Below are 6,631 nucleotides of genomic sequence, written 5' to 3'. Positions count from 1 at the left end.
GCTTCAATTTTTCGGCAAATGAAGATTTTTTAAATTTGGCAACGTAAAAAGCTGTCATCCCGTTTCGGTTTTCGAGGTTTCCGTAGGAAATATGAATTTTACATTAAAAAAGCAAAAGTAAACATGAAATTAAAAATGAATATGATATGAATCTGACAGTCTTGCAACGAGCGGCTCAAAGTTGGTGCGGCGCAAATCCCAAGACAACCTCTCACTGCAAACATCTTTCTTTTTAGAAAATTTTTTAAGACAAGTCGTTGCGTTTTTTTCAAGTCGAATATTATTAGGAGAACGGGGTCATGATGGACAGTTTTGGACACGGGTCATATTGGCAGTGTTCTGTCGAATAAGGTTTTTCGCTATTTGAGCGTAATCGAATTACAAATAACTTTCATTTATTCGACGAATAACGAATACGAATAAAAATAAGGGTCTTATTCGAATTTTCGAATAGAATAACGAATAACGAATAAGAATAAAGTTTCGAATAAATTTTCGAATAAAAGATAAGAAAATTTCGGATTTTAATCAATTAGTAAAAGGTTTTAAGAGAATGGGTAAACGAAATTGATTTACGAAAAAACAAAATAAAAGTTTTTCGGTCTTGGCTTCCTACCACATTTAAGATTTAATTGGAATTTAAATTTTTGCAGAACCCAGTTAATGCCCAACATAGCGATTTGTGATGACTCATAGCGCCACTTAGTGTAACTTAGGAATTTGCTGCAACACAAATTTCGGTAGTTGAAGCACCACCCTCTAGGCAATTCCTTTCCCTAGCAATGGGGGTGGAGCTTCAACCCCCTAAAAGTTGTCTTCCTCTGTCTCATCCCAGGTGGCGCTGGCGCTAAATATGCCTTAAACAGTATAGACAAGTTCGGGATGCTGAGTTGCACAACCGGTAAATTAGGATCGTGCGCCAACGGGTCCTTTTAACGTTGTGGCAGAGCAATAGATCCCTGGTCGGTTCACGGCTGTGTTGGCTTCCCCATCTCGATTTTAGGGTAAACGTAAGCCGATTTGTAAAAATGGATGAGCGCCTCTAGTGAGTGTGTCAGCTACTACGCTCAGCTACTTTTGAGAGCCTAGATGGCTCTGTTTCATTTTTACCACTTCACAATTCTGACAGGCCCCGCCCTAAAACCCCCTGAAAATCGGCTTACGTTTACCCTAAAATCGAGATGGGGAAGCCAACACAGCCGTGAACCGACCAGGGATCTATTGCTCTGGTTGTGGGGATAGTAGAAAGCGGGTTTTTTATTATTTAAGCATAGAATTACTTATCTAATCTTAGAAATGTTCAGGATTATCGTTGTTTAGAACATTCTGCTTTTTATAGAGTAATTTGAAATGTATAATTCAGCTTAGTTTACCCATTAAAATTAAAGAAAGTCCAAGCCTGGGATGCTGTTTAGTCTTTTCTTGTGTTTTTTGACAGATCTGCTGACAAGTGACAAGCTCAAACACACAAGAAAAGACTAAAATCAATCAAATCAATCAAATCAAGACTAATCTTCTTCAGCTGTTTGCTGGACAAAGCTGTCATCTTGCTCGTCCGGCATCCGATCATCCGGTTCGTCTGGCCAATCGTCCCATTCAGGATCTTCTCTCGGGTGGAATTTACGTATTTGGACGACATGCGCGTTAAAACGACGAAACTTCTTCTTTTTTCGCCGGGCCGGCAGGTCTTCAACCAAATATGTAGTCGGGCACACCTTTTTAACGACTTGATAAGGACCAACGTACTTTGGTAATAACTTCTTAGTTTTGCCTTTCTTCTTCAGCTTCCTACGAACGAGCACCAACTCTCCAGGGCAGAGATCTTTCACTACTCTGCGTCGAAGATCCACCAGGCGCTTCACTTTCTCTTGTTTTTTCACTATCTTCAATCGGGCCGCCTCTCTCAGCTCCTTGACTCGAGACAGAAAGACGTCGAATGATTCTGGTCGTTCTTCTGGCCACGGAAACTCGTTCTCTAGGGCAGTGAAGGGCAAGCGGCCATACACCAACTGGAACGGCGATATCTCGGTTGTACTTTGCCTTGCCGTGTTGATGGCGAAGATTGCTGCTGGCAAATGGCGATCCCAGTCATCATGGTCAGTATTGACATAGGCAGCTAGCGCAAGGGTCATCGTTCGGTTGACTCGCTCCACGAGTCCAGATGTTTGCGGATGCTCTGCGGTTGCAAAAACGTGCTGGGTCTTCCATTCGTTGGCTTTTTCTTCCATCAGGTGGGAGGAAAAGGCAGTTCCTTGATCACTGATCATTCGCGTTGTTCCACCATGGCGAAAGTTGATTTGGTCTCTCACAAAGTCCACAACCAATGCTGTTGACGTGTCGGCCACTGCGGCTGCTTCTACATACTTCGTTAGATAGTCGATAGCCATAATAATGTGTTTCTTGCCTTCCGACGTTGCCTTAAATGGCCCGAGATGATCCATGCCGACGGTGTGAAATGGTCGATCTGGCGGTGGTATGGGCTGGAGTTGACCAGCGGGTAATCCGGGGATACATTTATGAAATTGGCAATAATTACAAGACATAACATATTTACGGACACTTGACCGAAACTTCGGCCACCAATAACGTTCCGACACTCTTGCAATTGTTTTGTCTATTCCCATATGGCTAGAGGAGGGGTCATCATGAGAAAACTCTATTATCTTTCTCCTTAAAATTGACGGGACACAAAGCAAAAATTTACGCCCTTGGGTGGGATTTTTCCTATACAAAATTTTCCCGTGAATTTTAAACTGTTCTGCAATTTTACCCGGTACTTTTGAATTAAGACAGGTGATAATGGGACGCAATTGGCTATCCAGCTGCTGTTGGAATGCCAATTCTGTATTATTCATGCCCACAGGCCATCTACTGTCAAGTACACAAACTACATGTCCGATCGCGGAGCCACTGGTTCCAATACAGGATTCATCAGGGTTTCGCGATAGGGCATCAGCCACCAAATTATTAACTCCTTTTATGTGGCGAATTTCGAAATCGTACTCTTGCAAAGCCAAAATCCATCTGGCGAACTTGCCAGTAACCTCTTTTTTAGACCATAGCCATCGAACCGCTGAGCTATCTGTACAGACAGAAAATCGTCTACCATACACATACGAACGTAATTTTTTTAATGCCCATACAATTGCCAAACACTCTAGTTCATTAGCATGATACTTGCTTTCCGCGTCTGTAAGTTTTCGGCTGATGAACGCGACTGGACGTGGTCCATCACCGGCATCTTGCATTAAAACGGCCCCAAGGCCTACCAGGCTGGCGTCTGTTTGTACAACTACATCGATGTTTTCGTCAAAGTGCGCCAGCACAGGGGAAGACACCAAGCGGTTAGTCAACGCAGCTTTTGCCGATTCTTGGGCTTCCGTCCAGCTCCATACGGAATTCTTTTTCAGGAGCTTGTGCAGCGGATGTGCTATTGTAGCGAAATCTGGAACGAAACGACGATAAAAAGATGCGAGGCCTAAAAAGGCTCTCAACGTTTTAACGTTATTAATTTTAAAATTAACAAGAGCACTAATTTTTTCAGAGTTTGGCCGGATTCCGTACTCATCGATGGTGTGACCTAAATGAAAAATTCTGTTTGTCGCAAAAATACATTTAGACACGTTTAAAGTTAATCCGGCTTCCACCAAAGCCATTAGCACACACTCAAGTCTTTTCTGATGTTCGTCGAACGTTCTCCCAAAAATTAACACATCGTCTAAATAAACAAGACACATTTGCCATTTCAGGCGAGCTAACACTCGATCCATCAACCGTTGAAAAGTGGACGGTGCATTATTCAGTCCAAACGGCAAACGAACAAACTCATACAATCCATCTGGAGTGACAAACGCTGTTTTACACGTATCAGCGGAGGCAACGGGCACCTGCCAATAGCCACTCATTAAGTCTAAACTCGAAAAATATTTCGCACCAGCAAGACGATCAAAAACGTCATCCAATCGGGGTAAAGGGTAAACGTCTCTTTTTGTCACTGCGTTTAAACGTCTAAAGTCGATGCAGAACCTAAAGTCACCCGACTTCTTTTTAACCAGCACAACCGGTGCTGCCCACGGACTAAATGACGGATGAATGATACCTTGTTTCAGCATATCGGCGACTTTTTCCATTATGATCTTTCGTTCCATAGCTGACACGCGATACGGGACGCAGCTGATTGGTTGAGCGTCGCCAGTGTCGATGAAATGCTCCGCCATGTTTGTAAATCCAAGTTCGCCATCTGATGAGGGAAAACACCGAAGATATTTGCTCAGGAGCTCGAAAACGGCACTCCTCTCTTCTTCAGACAAATTTTCGCCTACGCGGGCGTCCATCAGGGTCTTCAGCTTCTCATCGGATTCACCAGCATTTTCGACGAAGGAGCAGACGGGATTTTCTGGCTGCTCTTCTTGTCCGACGACGACCATGTTGCTGTCGAAATCTGTATCTACATACGCTATAAAATCTTTACGACGTAACACAAGAGATGACATTTTCATATTTAATACGGGGATTTTAAGTTTTCCCGCTGACACTTTTAATACACAGAATGGAATAATCCATTCCATTCCAGGATGAGCACACATATTTGGTCTGACGATAACATTACCCGTGAACTTCTTAGAAATTTTAGCTTTTACAAAACAAAGAGACTCTGCTGGTATAACAGCTGATTCCACAACTTTTACTTCTGTGCCTATCACACGAGGGCACCTCTTTGTTTTATTTTCTGCCTCTAAAGAATCAATCAGCTCGTCAGACACAAAAAAAATCGTTCTCATCATCCTCTTCACTACAGATATTTTGCTCTTCGATTCCAGCAAAACGAACTTTCTTAACTTTTGGTTGGTTTGAATCCTGAGATTTTAAAACAATTTTACCATCTTCTACAATCAAACTTAATTTACTTTTCACAATCCAATCTACACCAAGAATCAATGCAAATGGACAATTTTTAACTACGGCTACTTCATTTAACTCAACCACTTTATTTTCCCATTTTACTTTTAAAGAACAAAGAGAATCTACCATAACTTTTTTATCATCCACCCCAGTTAGATTCAAAAAAGATTTTTCACGCTTAGGATCCAAAATATTTTTTACTACACTAAGTCTTATAGCAGACATACTAGCGCCTGTATCTACCAGGCCAGTTACTTCACCAATACTTTCTATGAATACCTTAACCAGTGGTAGCTGGGGACGACAAGGAAGGTGTGCATAACCGGTGAGCATAGGCCTTGCTCTTAACTTCCGGTTGGTCCTTTTCCCGACTTTGTTGGGCAGTGACGGGCCATGTGTCCAATCGCGTCGCAGCTGTAACATTTCCGCTTACTTGGGTCAATCCATCCTCCTCCTCCGCGATCACCTCCGCTTCTTCCACCACGATCACCTCCGCCTCCTCCGCCACCGGTGCCACGACTCCCAATCGTCATCTTGTTGAGCTGTGCAGTCAGTTGGTTAACCAGCTGATTGCCAAATGTTGCTAGAGTGGCGTTCAAATCAGGAGCGCTAGGTGGCGCCACTGGTGGGGTTGTTGTCGGAGCTGCTGGTGGAGCTACTGGTGGCGCTACTGGTGGGGGGAAGACACGTGATGCTACACCAAGGGTCTCCAAAGCACGAATCCGCTGGATAAATTCCGCGACGTTGGCTGGACGGTTCGCTGTCATGGCGGCCACATGTTGCCAACTTGCCAGGCCATCTATAAGAAAAGCTACCATCTTTTCATCGTTAAGGGGGATAGGGGCAACACGTAACAATTTATGCTTATCTAAAGCGTACTCAATACCTGATTCATCGATTTTCTGTCGTCTTTCCTCTACCAACCTGAGCCATTCACCTACGTGTAAACGTGGTGAAAAATTCGTGATGAACGCTCCAGACCAGGCAGCCCAGGTTGCATGCGTATGGCCGATGTGAATATGCCAATCCAATGCTGTCTTCAACAGTCGCCTTGATGCTACCTGGATACGCTGTGCGTCTGTCCAATCTTCGGCCACGGCAACTCTGTCTACAAAATCTACAAAATCTTGCGGGAAATCCCTTAATTTACCTTCAAAAAACGGGATAGATTCGACGGCTGCAGCTGCTACACGAGGCGTTGCTGCTGCTGGGGCAGCCGCGGCGTCGTCTGCGAGTTGTTGTACCAATGCCACTGATTGAAGACGCTGCTGGTCTAGCGCATTCAAAAGCGCCGTCGATTGATTTTGGGCAGCCGTTCGATCTGCGGCCATTGCTGTCGCAAGATTCGTCAACGCATCTATTAGATTTTGTGGTACCGCCATGTCTGCTACCCTTGCAACTGCAGTTGCCGGAACTGGTAAATTAAATGTTAGCCTACTTGAGCCACCACGCACGGATGGTGACGGTACGAGTGTGGTTGGCGTTACTACTCTTGCACGTGTCACCGGTGTGACGGCGGTTTGGGTGTTTGAACGCGTCCTAATCTGAAATGGCACTGTAGATTCTCCACGTTTAGGCGGCATAAAATTCAAACAACCAAAAAAAAACTATCAATATGACCGACTTACGGAACGCAAAACAAAAAATATTAATAAAGAAACTTCAATCAAATTTAGGTGATATTAACGACACACAACGACGTGGTCGAACACACGAGGAAAAAAAAAAC

The 6,631-nt window shown here is 44.0% G+C and overlaps 1 protein-coding gene across 1 annotated transcript in view; it reads left to right on the top strand.

The window, feature by feature from the left end:
• The window catches only part of LOC124314826 (LIM domain only protein 3-like), a 347,499-nt gene that overhangs the window by 178,938 nt on the left and 161,930 nt on the right, over positions 1-6,631 (top strand). The gene's annotated exons all lie outside the window — the stretch shown is intronic.

The sequence above is a fragment of the Daphnia pulicaria genome, chromosome 10 (assembly GCF_021234035.1).
Source record: "Daphnia pulicaria isolate SC F1-1A chromosome 10, SC_F0-13Bv2, whole genome shotgun sequence".
NCBI lineage: Eukaryota > Metazoa > Arthropoda > Branchiopoda > Diplostraca > Daphniidae > Daphnia > Daphnia pulicaria.
Note: the sequence above shows the minus strand (reverse complement) of the source record. Positions and strands in the feature narration are given on the sequence as shown.